At 48.1% G+C, this 14935-nt stretch overlaps 1 protein-coding gene and 1 non-coding gene across 2 annotated transcripts in view; one reads left to right on the top strand and one right to left on the bottom strand.

Annotated features, from left to right (window-relative positions):
- The window catches only part of ZNHIT1 (zinc finger HIT-type containing 1), a 108830-nt gene that overhangs the window by 91201 nt on the left and 2694 nt on the right, over positions 1-14935 (bottom strand). The gene's annotated exons all lie outside the window — the stretch shown is intronic.
- Positions 2840-2958, top strand: LOC134938012 (5S ribosomal RNA). Its single transcript, XR_010180685.1, has one exon. It is a non-coding gene; the product is annotated as a 5S ribosomal RNA (ribosomal RNA).

Below are 14935 nucleotides of genomic sequence, written 5' to 3'. Positions count from 1 at the left end.
CTTAACGGAGTAAGTAGATCTTGCTGCGGGGTATCCTTAGGTCATATGGCACTCAGCTCACGGCAGCACGCCGCTGGATTTTCCCTTTCTGCTGGCGCCGTCTGACTCCTCTTTACCCAGGCAATTGAGAGCTTTGCAGTGTAAATTTGATCCTCCAGGTGCACGGCCAGGATGTCTGTCTCACAGTTCAATGCAGATTGTTCCAAAGGCACTAGCAGAATGCCCTAAATTTTAAGTGGTGGTGAATAGCTAATTTCTGACACTGCATGTGAATATACGACTGCGCCTGAATTTATGTATACACACGGACGCAAGGGAGTCCACTAATAAAGTGGGTCCGGTGCGTTCCTGTGTTTATATAATTGTATTGTAAATATATCTCTGCGCCTAAATTTATATGCCCCCCCTCTCTTTACCCTCTATTGCACCTGTATACTGCAGGGGAGAGCCTGGGGAGCGTCCTTCCAGCGGAGCTGTGAAGAGAAAATGGCGCTGGTGTGCTGAGGAAGAAGGCCCCGCCCCCTCAGCGGCAGGCTTCTGTCCCGCTTTAATGTGTAAAAAATGGCGGGGGCTCGGGCATATATACAGTCCCAGACTGTATATATGTCTATTTTTGCCAAAAAGGTAATTAATTGCTGCCCAGGGCGCCCCCCCCTGCGCCCTGCACCCTACAGTGACCGGAATGTGCGGTGTGCTGTGGGAGCAATGGCGCACAGCTGCAAGTGCTGTGCGCTACCTTAAGTGAAGACAGGAGTCTTCAGCCGCCGATTTCGATGTCTTCATGCTTCTGCTGCTTCTGTTCTTCTGGCTCTGCGAGGGGGACGGCGGCGCGGCTCCGGGAACGGACGATCAAGGTTAGGGTCCTGTGTTCGATCCCTCTGGAGCTAATGGTGTCCAGTAGCCTAAGAAGCGCAACTTAGCTGCAGTTAGTAGGTTTGCTTCTCTCCCCTCAGTCCCACGTAGCAGTGAGTCTGTTGCCAGCAGAAGCTCTCTGAAAATAAAAAACCTGACAAAATACTTTCTTTTCTAGCAAGCTCAGGAGAGCCCACTAGGAGCACCCAGCTCTGGCCGGGCACAGATTCTAACTGACGTCTGGAGGAGGGGCATAGAGGGAGGAGCCAGTGCACACCAGATAGTACTAAATCTTTCTTTAGAGTGCCCAGTCTCCTGCGGAGCCCGCTATTCCCCATGGTCCTTACGGAGTCCCCAGCATCCACTAGGACGTTAGAGAAAACAGCCGCGTTTGACCGATGGTCTATTCATTCCTATTTCTGAACTTTGCCAATCAAACCATTACAAATAGACCAGACACTGCCGAGTTTTCTGCTTAGTGAATTCCCGGATTGGGACTTAGAAAAAAAAACACAAATCGGCAAAACTCGGATTTTTAGTAAATACTGGCCCAGGCGTGTTTTGTAAGTATTGAAAATGGGGAGACGAAAGAAGGCTCTTGTGTGGGCGCACTCTTGTAGAAGAAATAAATTTGATATGATAATTGAGATGAAATATTTAAAACATAACTTTTATTAGTTTTTTTACAATATAAGGTTCTTCCCTGAGATCTATCCTTCAAAATGCAACATAGAAAGCATCTTGGTAAATAAAATGTTCTGGTCTCTTATTGGTAAAGAGTGTGTGGAAGGGTTGTAGACATCAGTGGGTCATACCCCCGTTCCCCTTGACCAGTGCAGACTTGCTGCATTAATGGAACCACGGGGTGGTCAAGACACAAAGATATATAGGACTATGCTCTTTGGCTTATATGAGATTAGAGTAATGATCAGAAGTCACTCCTCTAAATATGAAAATGATGATACAGAAAGATTTGCATGCATCTATCTGGATGCGAGACAGTGATAATGATAGAGAGAAGTATTTAAAATCACGAAAATGGTGCCAGTGACCAATAGGTCTAAAACCCGGAAGTGAACAAGCCTTAGGGCGAAACGCGTCTTCCGCATCCAGGAATAGGGGTCTCGTCGACACAACCGCATCTTGGCATTTAGCCAATTCTACCTCCTTGCTCCTTTTGGCTTTCTCATATCTCTGGTGAAACCGTAAGCCCCACTATCCTGTGGCTGCATGCCACGGATAGCAATTACCACTGCAAATCTCAGCAGAGCTGCTTTAATTATCTTGCATTTAGTGTGTATTATAGTGGTAAATTATGAGGGGTCTGTATTATCATATACCTAACATTTAGCACCCTGTTGGAAGTTAAGCAGTTAATATCCAAAGTCTCACCAATTTATGCATATAATTAATATATACTTGTTATTTTTAAGAGTGTTTTTGGCTCTTATTTCTTCCTATTTCTGCCTATTTAGTAATTGATGTATGAATATAAATAGCATGTATCTACCATATGTGTTAAGCATCTAACATCCTATCTGAGGTCAAGAGGCAAACATCCTATGACTCATTAGTTAATGCCTTTTGTTAACAGATATATGTCTGTGCAGTTTTGGGACCTCCTCCTTAATTTGAGAAAAAAACTGTATCTCTACAGTGACTACATATTCACCTGGTTCATCTAATATTCCTTATCATTTACTGTCTGCTTGGACAAATCATAACATACCAGCAGTCAGGGATTTCTTTGACTGTAATTAACAGTGCCAATTCTTATAACCTCATCTTCTATAGATCACCAATTTTCGTGGACTCTCATTCACGATTCCCGGTACATTGCACCACGTGAGTGGGAATTTTGGAATCGGGTCTAACGTGAAAAGCAGATCCACACATTTCCACGATCCTGTCTCTATTACTTTTCTGTCGGTCCTAAATCTTCAACATTCTTAAATAGGTGCACTCTCATTGGGGTTCACACTAAACTCTCTACTACCATACCACGCTGCCAGCGCCCGATCTCGTCTGATCTTGGAAGCTAAACAGCGTTGGGCCAGGTCAGTACCAGGAAGGGAGACCACCTGTGAATACCTGGTGTTGTAGAGCAGGATTTTCCTCATTTATGTGGCAGCAACACCAACAGCAGTATCACCACTTTCTTCTATCCAGTAACTTTTAGACCTATTGGTCACTGGCACCATTTTCGTGATTTTAAATACTTCTCTCTACCATTATCACTGTCTCGCATCCAGATAGATGCATGCAAATCTTTCTGTATCATCATTTTCATATTTAGAGGAGTGACTTCTGATCATTACTCTAATCTCATATAAGCCAAAGAGCATAGTCCTATATATCTTTGTGTCTTGACCACCCCGTGGTTCCATTAATGCAGCAAGTCTGCACTGGTCAAGGGGAACGGGGGTATGACCCACTGATGTCTACAACCCTTCCACACACTCTTTACCAATAAGAGACCAGAACATTTTATTTACCAAGATGCTTTCTATGTTGCATTTTGAAGGATAGATCTCAGGGAAGAACCTTATATTGTAAAAAAACTAATAAAAGTTATGTTTTAAATATTTCATCTCAATTATCATATCAAATTTATTTCTTCTACAAGAGTGCGCCCACACAAGAGCCTTCTTTCGTCTCCCCATTTTCAAAAGTTTGCATACTTTCTGGCTCTGGGTGCACCACCAACGAGGACAAAATTAACATCTATACGTATATTTTTATACACAACACCTAAAGGGCCATTTTTGCCCCTTCTCTCCCTGTCTGATTAAGGGTAACCTATTGTCCAATTTTGTTTTTTTCTTCTCTAATTTCAGTATTATTCCTAATTAGTCAATCCGGTGCCGGATCGCTCTAGGTTTTTATATGTGTTTTGTAAGTAACTGTACTGGCCCTTTAAATCCAGCGGCTGAAATACTTGAAGACGCGGCGCCTTTCAAAAACGCCGCCCAGGAAATCTAGCCCCCATGCATCCAAACATTAATCTGAGCCAAACGTAATGGATGCCCTGTGCGCTCAGCTAAACGCGGGCCGCAGAAGGAACACACCTCCCCCCCCCCCTGTAGTGTACCGGGGGTGTCAGACCAGATCTATGGGGGGGGATTCAGATCTGATCGCTGCTGTGCGTTTTCACACAGCGAGTGATCAACTACTTACTGCGCACGTGTATGCACCGCAATGTGCACGCGCGTCGGACAGCAACAAAGATCATCGCTGGTCAGTGACGGGATGGTGCGAAAAATCTGATTGCAAGGTGATTGACAGGAGGAGGCCGTTTGTGGGTGGCAACTGACCGTTTACAGGGAGTGCCAGGGAAAACGCAGGCGTGTCCAAACGTTTTCAGGGCGGGTGTGTGACGTCAGCTCCGCCCCCGATCAGCCTCTTCTCATCGCACTGGAGGAGTAAGTCCTGGGCTGTGCACACACTGGATTTTTGCAGCTCGGCATACACATGGGACCTCACACTTGCATGGTAAATTTACACTTCCCTGGAGGTGGCGACTATCCAGCAGTGCAAATGGGCGGGTACGCGTGGGTACAGCCTACCCTTAAGAATTTAGCTGTGGGTATTCCGTACCCACCGCCGCCGGGCTGCCGCTCATTGCACTCACCAACTACACCAGCGTTGGCCAACCAGCAGCTCTCGAGCCGCATGCGGCTCTTTCAGCCTCCCGGCCACCGCTCCCTCCCTTCGCTGCTGCTCACCGTGCTGCTGCTGTGAGGGGAGGAGAGCGCAGCGTGCGCCTCTCCTGCCCCTCAGTGTCTACCTTCAATTTGGCGCCAGCCTATAAGCCATTCAGAGCTCGCGGACCGGCAGACAAGGCTCCTGATTGGCTGCCGGACCTCAAGCTTTGATTGGCTCACGGATCGGTGCCTAATTGAAGGTAGACACCTGCACCGCCACCGGAGATGCTGCGCTCTCCTCCCCTCACACACAGCACAGCAGTAGCACGGTAAGCAACAGGGAAAGGGGGGGGCATGTGTACCTGGCAATGGGGGCATATTTGGTACTGCGGGGACATGTGTATCTGGCACTGGGGGCATATCTGTATCTGGCACTGTGGGCATATCTGGCACTGTGGGGCAATGTGTATCTGGCTCTGTGGGGCAATGTGTATCTGGCACTGTGGGGCAATGTATATCTGGCACTGTGGGGCAATGTATATCTGGCACTGTGGGGCAATGTATATCTGGCACTGTGGGACAATATGTATCTGGCACTGTGGGGACATTTGTGTATCTGGCACTGTGGGGCAATGTGTATCTGGCACTGTGGGGCAATGTGTATCTGGCACTGTGGGGAAATGTGTATCTGGCACTGTGGGGCAAGGTATATCTGGCACTGTGGGACAATGCATATCTGGCACTGTGGGGCAATGTGTATCTGGCACTGTGAGGCAATGTGTATCTGGCACTGTGGGGCAACGTGTATCTGGCACTGTGAGGCAATGTATATCCGGCACTCTGGGGACATTTGTGTATCTGGCACTGTGAGGCAATGTGTATCTGGCATTGTGAGGCAATGTATATCTGGCACTCTGGGGACATTTGTGTATCTGGCACTGTGGGGCAATGTGTATCTGGCACAGTGAGGCAATGTGTATCTGGCACTGTGAGGCAATGTATATCTGGCACTCTGGGGACATTTGTGTATCTGGCACTGTGGGGCAATGTGTATCTGGCACTGTGGGGCAATGTATATCTGGCACTGTGGGGACATTTGTGTATCTGGCACTGTGGGGCAATGTGTATCTGGCACTCTGGTGACATTTGTGTATCTGGCACTGTGAGTCAATGTATACCTGGCACTCTGGGGACATTTGTGTATCTGGCACTGTGGGGCAATGTGTATCTGGCACTGTGGGGCAATGTATATCTGGCACTTTGGGGACATTTGTGTATCTGGCACTGTGGGGCACTGTGTATCTGGCACTGTGGGGAAATGTATATCTGGCACTCTGGGGACATTTGTGTATCTGGCAATGTGGGCCACTGTGTATCTGGCACTCTGGGGCAATGTGTATCTGGCACTGTGGGGCAATGTATATCTGGCACTCTGGTGACATTTGTATATCTGGCACTGTGAGGCAATGTGTATCTGGCACTGTGGGGCAATGTATATCTAGCACTCTGGGGACATTTGTGTATCTGGCACTGTGGGGCACTGTGTATCTGGCACTGTGGGGCAATGTATATCTGGCACTCTGGGGACATTTGTGAATCTGGCACTGTGGGGCACTGTGTATCTGGCACTGTGGGGCAATGTGTATCTGGCACTCTGTGGCAATGTGTATCTGGCACTGTGGGGCACTGTGTATCTGGCACTGTGGGGACATGTATACCTGGCACTCTGGGGACATTTGTGTATCTGGCACTGTGGGGCACTGTGTATCTGGCACTGTGGGGCAATGTGTATCTGGCACTGTGGGGCAATGTGTATCTGGCACTGTGGGGCAATGTGTATCTGGCACTCTGTGGCAATGTGTATCTGGCACTGTGGGGCACTGTGTATCTGGCACTGTGGGGCAATGTATATCTGGATTTGTGAGGCAATGTGTATCTGGCACTGTGGGGCAATGTGTATCTGGCACTGTGGGGCAATGTGTATCTGGCACTGTGGGGCAATGTATATCTGGCACTGTGGGGCAATGTGTATCTGGCAATGTGGGGCAATGTATATCTGGCACTGTGAGGCAATGTGTATCTGGCACTGTGGGGCAAAGTATATCTGGCACTGTGGGGCAACATGTATATGGCACTGTGGGGCAATGTATATCTGGCACTGTGGGGCAATGTGTATCTGACACTGTGGGGCAATGTGTATCTGGCACTGTGGGGTAACGTGTATATGGCACTGTGGGGCAACGTGTATATGGCACTGTGGGGCAATGTATATCTGGCACTGTGGGGCACTGTGATCTGGCACTGTGGGGCAATGTGTATCTGGCACTGTGGGGCAATGTGTATCTGGCACTCTGTGGCAATGTGTATCTCGCACTGTGGGGCACTGTGTATCTGGCACTGTGGGGCAATGTATATCTGGCACTGTGAGGCAATGTGTATCTGGCACTGTGGGGCAATGTGTATCTGGCACTGTGGGGACATTTGTGTATCTGGCACTGTGGGGCAATGTGTATCTGGCACTCTGGTGACATTTGTGTATCTGGCACTGTGGGGCAATGTATATCTGGCACTGTGGGGCAATGTGTATCTGGCACTGTGGGGCAATGTGTATCTGGCACTGTGGGGCAATGTATATCTGGCACTGTGGGGCAATGTGTATCTGGCACTGTGGGGCAACATGTATCTGGCACTGTGGGGCAATGTGTATCTGGCACTGTGGGGCAATGTATATCTGGCACTGTGGGGCACTGTGTATCTGGCACTGTGGGGCAATGTGTATCTGGCACTGTGGGGCAATGTGTATCTGGCACTGTGGGGCAATGTGTATCTGGCACTGTGGGGCAATGTATATCTGGCACTGTGGGGCAATGTGTATCTGGCACTGTGGGGCAATGTATATCTGGCACTGTGGGGCAATGTGTATCTGGCACTGTGGGGCAACATGTATCTGGCACTGTGGGGCAATGTATATCTGGCACTGTGGGGCAATGTATATCTGGCACTGAGGGGCAATGTATATCTGGCACTGTGGGGCAATGTATATCTGGCACTGTGGGGCAATGTATATCTGGCACTGTTGGGCAATGTGTATCTGGCACTGTGGGGCAATGTGTATCTGGCACTGTGGGGCAATGTGTATCTGGCACTGTGGGGCAATGTATATCTGGCACTGTGGGGCAATGTGTATCTGGCACTGTGGGGCAACATGTATCTGGCACTGTGGGGCAACGTGTATCTGGCACTGTGGGGCAATGTATATCTGGCACTGTGGGGCAATGTGTATCTGGCACTGTGGGGCAATGTGTATCTGGCACTGTGGGGCAATGTGTATCTGGCACTGTGGGGCAATGTATATCTGGCACTGTGGGGCAATGTATATCTGGCACTGAGGGGCAATGTATATCTGGCACTGAGGGGCAATGTGTATCTGGCACTGTGAGGCAATGTATATCTGGCACTGTGGGGCAATGTATATCTGGCACTGAGGGGCAATGTATATCTGGCACTGTGGGGCAATGTATATCTGGCACTGTGGGGCAATGTATATCTGGCAGTGGGGCAATGTGTATCTGGCACTGTGGGGCAATGTGTATCTGGCACTGTGGGGCAATGTGTATCTGGCACTGTGGGGCAACGTGTATCTGGCACTATTGGGGTCATATGTGTATCTGCACCCCCCATATGTGTATCACGCCCCCATTTTCATTGGCCATGCCCCATGTGGCATTTGGCCACACCCATTTTTTTGGGCGCGCGCACACAGTACTTATAAGACATTTTTTCTACTTGCACCACTGAAACTATCCGAATGCAGGACAGCAAAGTTACCAGCCCAGCGATCAGGTCTGTATCACCCCCTATGTGTAATTCTGCACACCTATATGGCAGTATATAGCAGTATACGGCCAGATGCATGAGCTTGAGCCCATTTTTATCCAGCATAGTCTAGGAGAGGCAACAGTCCTATATGGCTGGGGCAATCCTGCAAATGGCTTTCCTCTTGGCCCGCCACACATGTTCCAACTCTGACTTGTGGTTCCGCTGCCTGATATCTAACACGGACAGGCCCGGGAAGGACGGGGAAAACAACCAGCTGCCAAACCCGTCCGTCAGCCTCTGACACGAAACAGTCCAGTAAGGAAAATGAATGAGATGAGGTCTCCTGGACGCCGTCCAAGGCGGCGCCGGGTAAACAAACTCCCTAAGCGGCAGTACAATCGCTGCGATGAACCAGATGGGGGATACGAGATCTTGTATGTTTACAACACAACAAAAACAGACTTTGAGGAGTTTATACAAAGGGCTGAACCAGTAAGCAGAGGTCATACGGCTGCGGGGAACGCAGGAGCCGGCGCTCAGGACCCAACTCTCTCTCCCCACCCAAAAACAAAAATATATCTGCAAATCTTTTTTTGTGTCGACTATTTTCACATCGGCCTTTTCACCCTGTTGATCTTTTGTACCCCTGTCGACCGACTGACTGACGATCTGTGAATCCACACCCGCAGGTACAGACGTACTCACTGGAGCTAAGGCCACCATCTGCCACTCTCACACAGGGGTACTGTTTATTTACTAAAGTGCCGGTTCTCAGAAGTGGAGCTGTTGCCCGTAGCAACCAATCATTCTACTTATCATTTATCTAGCTCCTTCTAGAAGGCAATAGATAGAATCTCATTGGTTGCTACAGGCAACATCCCCACTTCAGAAAACTTTAGTAAATATTACCCCCAGCCTCTAGGCGCGTTGTTGGAGTGTCGCAGGCCTGTCGGTGAGAGTTGATGTCAGTCATACTCAGAGGTGCTTTAGCAGGGAGGCAGCGGGCATAGAGTATGTGGGTACTGAGCCAGGATAATGTGAGAGTAATGAGGCTGGGTGTTGCTGTGCCTGGGGCCTGGGCACGGAGGATGTGTGGTGTAGCGGGGAGGGTAATGGAGTCCTGTTCAGGCAGAGTCGCTGAATAACACCTGAGATCCTGCACTACACCATATATACTGTATATACCGGACCATAGCCCCTAAGCGACACAAAGCTACAAGGGACCTGTTCCGTAGATCTAATCGGTGGAGGTTATTTACTCACAGTGCAGAATGAAACACAGCAAACCAATCAGATGCTTGCTTTCATTGTACCACTGATACTAGACAAACGCGAATGGCTGATTGGTCGCTGTGGGATTTTGTACTTTTGCAGCTCGTTAATAAATACCCCCCAGAGATTTACAGGTAGAGTCATGACGCAGTGAAAAGAGCGGAGATGTGAGCCAGTGGAGAAGTTGCCCATGGCAACCAATCAGCCGTTCTGTATAATTTTAGAGAATGCACTTTATAAATGTTACTACTAAGCTGGGTTTTTTCCTGCGGCCCCAGTCTCTGGTCAGAGATCAGTGCGTCTCCTAGCTATATTTACAGTTCAGTATTAATATTATCAGACAAATTGTTGGTGATTTCATTATTTGTACAGTATGTGAAGAGTAGTGATGTCACTCCTATATATAGATGGGGGGCAGTGATGTCACAGCTGTATATAGGTGGAGTAGTGATGTCACTGCTGTGTATAGGAGGGGTAGCACTCCTATATATAGGTGGGGTAGTGATGTCTCTCCTATATATATATAGGTGGGTGGGCAGTGATGTCACAGCTGTATATAGGTGGAGTAGTGATGTCACTGCTGTGTATAGGAGGGGTAGCACTCCTATATATAGGTGGGGTAGTGATGTCTCTCTTATATATATATAGGTGGGGGGCAGTGATGTCACAGCTGTTTATAGGTGGAGTAGTGATGTCACTTCTGTGTATAGGAGGAGTAGCACTCCTATATATAGGTGGGGTAGTGATGTCTCTCCTATATATATATATATAGGTGGGGGGGCAGTGATGTCACAGCTGTATATAGGTGGAGTAGTGATGTCACTGCTGTGTATAGGAGGGGTAGCACTCCTATATATAGGTGGGGTAGTGATGTCTCTCTTATATATATATAGGTGGGGGGCAGTGATGTCACAGCTGTTTATAGGTGGAGTAGTGATGTCACTTCTGTGTATAGGAGGGGTAGCACTCCTATATATAGGTGGGGTAGTGATGTTACTCCTATATATATATAGGTGGGGGGGGGCAGTGATGTCACAGCTGTATATAGGTGGAGTAGTGATATCACTGATGTGTATAGGAAGGGGTAGTGATGTCACAGCTGTATATAGAGGGAGTAATTATGTCACTGTGGTGTATAGGAGGGGGTAGTGATGTCACTCCTATATATAGGTGGGGTAGTGATGTCACAGGTGTATATAGGGGGAATAGGGATGTCACAGCTGTGCATAGGAGAGGGTAGTGATGTCACTCCTATATATAGGTGGGGGTAGTGATGTCACAGGTGTATGTAGGGGGAGTAGTGATGTCACAGCTGTATATAGGTGGAGTAGTGATGTCACTGCTGTGTATAGGAGGGGTAGCACTCCTATATATAGGTGGGGTAGTGATGTCTCTCCTATATATATATATATATATATATATATATATATAGGTGGGGGGCAGTGATGTCACAGCTGTATATAGGTGGAGTAGTGATGTCACTGCTGTGTATAGGAGGGGTAGCACTCCTATATATAGGTGGGGTAGTGATGTCACTCCTATATATATATAGGTGGGGGGGGCAGTGGTGTCACAGCTGTATATAGGTGGAGTAGTGATATCACTGCTGTGTATAGGAAGGGGTAGTGATGTCACAGCTGTATATAGAGGGAGTAATGATGTCACTGTGGTGTATAGGAGGGGGTAGTGATGTCACTCCTATATATAGGTGGGGTAGTGATGTCACAGGTGTATATAGGGGGAATAGGGATGTCACAGCTGTGCATAGGAGGGGGTAGTGATGTCACTCCTATATATAGGTGGGGGTAGTGATGTCACAGGTGTATGTAGGGGGAGTAGTGATGTCACAGCTGTATATAGGTGGAGTAGTGATATCACTGCGGTGTATAGGAAGGGGTAGTGATGTCACAGCTGTATATAGGTGGAGTAGTGATATCACAGCTGTGCATAGGAGGGGGTAGTGATGTCACTCCTATATATAGGTGGGGGTAGTGATGTCACAGGTGTATGTAAGGGGAGTAGTGATGTCACAGCTGTATATAGGTGGAGTAGTGATATCACTGCCGTGTATAGGATGGGGTAGTGATGTCACTCCTATATATAGGTGGGGGTAGTGATGTCACAGCTGTATATAGAGGGAGTAATGATGTCACTGTGGTGTATAGGAGGGAGTAGTGATGTCACAGCTGTATGTAGGTGGAGTAGTGATATCACTGCTGTGTATAGGAGGGCTTAGTGATGTCACAGCTGTATATAGAGGGAGTAATGATGTCACAGCTGTGCATAGGAGGGGGTAGTGATGTCACAGCTGTATATAGGTGGAGTAGTGATATCACTGCAGTGTATAGGAAGGGGTAGTGATGTCACAGCTGTATATAGAGGGAGTAATGATGTCACAGCTGTGCATAGGAGGGGGTAGTGATGTCACTCCTATATATAGGTGGGGGTAGTGATGTCACAGGTGTATGTAGGGGGAGTAGTGATGTCACAGCTGTATATAGGTGGAGTAGTGATATAACTGCTGTGTATAGGAAGGGGTAGTGATGTCACAGCTGTATATAGGTGGAGTAGTGATATCACTGCTGTGTATAGGAAGGAGTAGTGATGTCACAGTTGTATATAGGTGGAGTAGTGATATCACAGCTGTGCATAGGAGGGGGTAGTGATGTCACTCCTATATATAGGTGGGGTAGTGATGTCACAGGTGTATATAGGGGGAATAGGGATGTCACAGCTGTGCATAGGAGGGGGTAGTGATGTCACTCCTATATATAGGTGGGGGTAGTGATGTCACAGGTGTATGTAGGGGGAGTAGTGATGTCACAGCTGTATATAGGTGGAGTAGTGATATCACTGCGGTGTATAGGAAGGGGTAGTGATGTCACAGCTGTATATAGGTGGAGTAGTGATATCACAGCTGTGCATAGGAGGGGGTAGTGATGTCACTCCTATATATAGGTGGGGGTAGTGATGTCACAGGTGTATGTAAGGGGAGTAGTGATGTCACAGCTGTATACAGGTGGAGTAGTGATATCACTGCCGTGTATAGGATGGGGTAGTGATGTCACTCCTATATATAGGTGGGGGTAGTGATGTCACAGCTGTATATAGAGGGAGTAATGATGTCACTGTGGTGTATAGGAGGGGGTAGTGATGTCACTCCTATATATAGGTGGGGGTAGTGATGTCACAGCTGTATGTAGGTGGAGTAGTGATATCACTGCTGTGTATAGGAGGGGGTAGTGATGTCACAGCTGTATATAGGTGGAGTAGTGATATCACAGCTGTGCATAGGAGGGGGTAGTGATGTCACTCCTATATATAGGTGGGGGTAGTGATGTCACAGGTGTATGTAAGGGGAGTAGTGATGTCACAGCTGTATATAGGTGGAGTAGTGATATCACTGCCGTGTATAGGATGGGGTAGTGATGTCACTCCTATATATAGGTGGGGGTAGTGATGTCACAGCTGTATATAGAGGGAGTAATGATGTCACTGTGGTGTATAGGAGGGGGTAGTGATGTCACTCCTATATATAGGTGGGGGTAGTGATGTCACAGCTGTATGTAGGTGGAGTAGTGATATCACTGCTGTGTATAGGAGGGGGTAGTGATGTCACAGCTGTATATAGAGGGAGTAATGATGTCACAGCTGTATATAGGTGGAGTAGTGATATCACTGCGGTGTATAGGAAGGGGTAGTGATGTCACAGCTGTATATAGAGGGAGTAATGATGTCACAGCTGTGCATAGGAGGGGGTAGTGATGTCACAGCTGTATATAGGTGGAGTAGTGATATCACTGCGGTGTATAGGAAGGGGTAGTGATGTCACAGCTGTATATAGGTGGAGTAGTGATATCACTGCTGTGTATAGGAAGGAGTAGTGATGTCACAGCTGTATATAGGTGGAGTAGCGATATCACAGCTGTGCATAGGAGGGGGTAGTGATGTCACTCCTATATATAGGTGGGGGTAGTGATGTCACAGGTGTATGTAGGGGGAGTAGTGATGTCACAGCTGTATATAGGTTGACTAGTGATATCACTGCTGTGTATAGGAAGGGGTAGTGATGTCACAGCTGTATATAGGTGGAGTAGTGATATCACTGCTGTGTATAGGAAGGAGTAGTGATGTCACAGCTGTATATAGGTGGTGTAGTGATATCACAGCTGTGCATAGGAGGGGGTAGTGATGTCACTCCTATATATAGGTGGGGTAGTGATGTCACAGGTGTATATAGGGGGAATAGGGATGTCACAGCTGTGCATAGGAGGGGGTAGTGATGTCACTCCTATATATAGGTGGGGTAGTGATGTCACAGGTGTATGTAGGGGGAGTAGTGATGTCACAGCTGTATATAGGTGGAATAGTGATATCACTGCGGTGTATAGGAAGGGGTAGTGATGTCACTCCTATATATAGGTGGGGGTAGTGATGTCACAGGTGTATGTAGGGGGAGTAGTGATGTCACAGCTGTATATAGGTGGAGTAGTGATATCACTGCGGTGTATAGGAAGGGGTAGTGATGTCACAGCTGTATATAGGTGGAGTAGTGATATCACAGCTGTGCATAGGAGGGGGTAGTGATGTCACTCCTATATATAGGTGGGGGTAGTGATGTCACAGGTGTATGTAAGGGGAGTAGTGATGTCACAGCTGTATATAGGTGGAGTAGTGATATCACTGCGGTGTATAGGATGGGGTAGTGATGTCACTCCTATATATAGGTGGGGTAGTGATGTCACAGCTGTATATAGAGGGAGTAATGATGTCATTGCTGTGTATAGGAGGGGGTAGTGATGTCACTTGGGTGTAGTATGGTTTGCCGGCGGTCGGGATCCCGGCGACCAGCATACCGGCGCTGGAATCCCAACCGCCGGCATACTGACAGCTGGGCGAGTGCAAATGACCCCCCTGCGGGCACGGTGGCGTGCTAAGCACGCCACGCTATCTATTCTCCCTCCAGGGGGGTCATGGACCCCCAAGAGGGAGAAAAGATGCCGGTATGCCGGCAGTTGGGATTCTGGCGCCGGTATGGTGGTCGCCGGGAGCCCGGCCACCGGCAACCAGAAGCAGTGATGTCACTCCTATATGCAGGAAGAGGTAGTTATGTCACTGACGTATATAGGTGGGTAGCAGTGGCGCACAGAGGGGGGGTTTCTGAGTACCCAGAAACTCCCCCTGATGGACCAAATGTTTTTTTAGAGAGCTTACCGTGTTCCCAAAGCCCACAATCGTAGCTCCGCCCCCTCCCGATATTAGGCCCCTCCCGATCTCGGGTCTGTGTGGAGGAGTTCTGAATGGCACTCTACTTTCCCTATTATACAATGGGGCAAAAAAGTATTTGG

This window comes from Pseudophryne corroboree, chromosome 6 (genome assembly GCF_028390025.1).
Source record: "Pseudophryne corroboree isolate aPseCor3 chromosome 6, aPseCor3.hap2, whole genome shotgun sequence".
Lineage (NCBI taxonomy): Eukaryota > Metazoa > Chordata > Amphibia > Anura > Myobatrachidae > Pseudophryne > Pseudophryne corroboree.
This window is presented reverse-complemented; position numbering and strand designations above follow the sequence as displayed.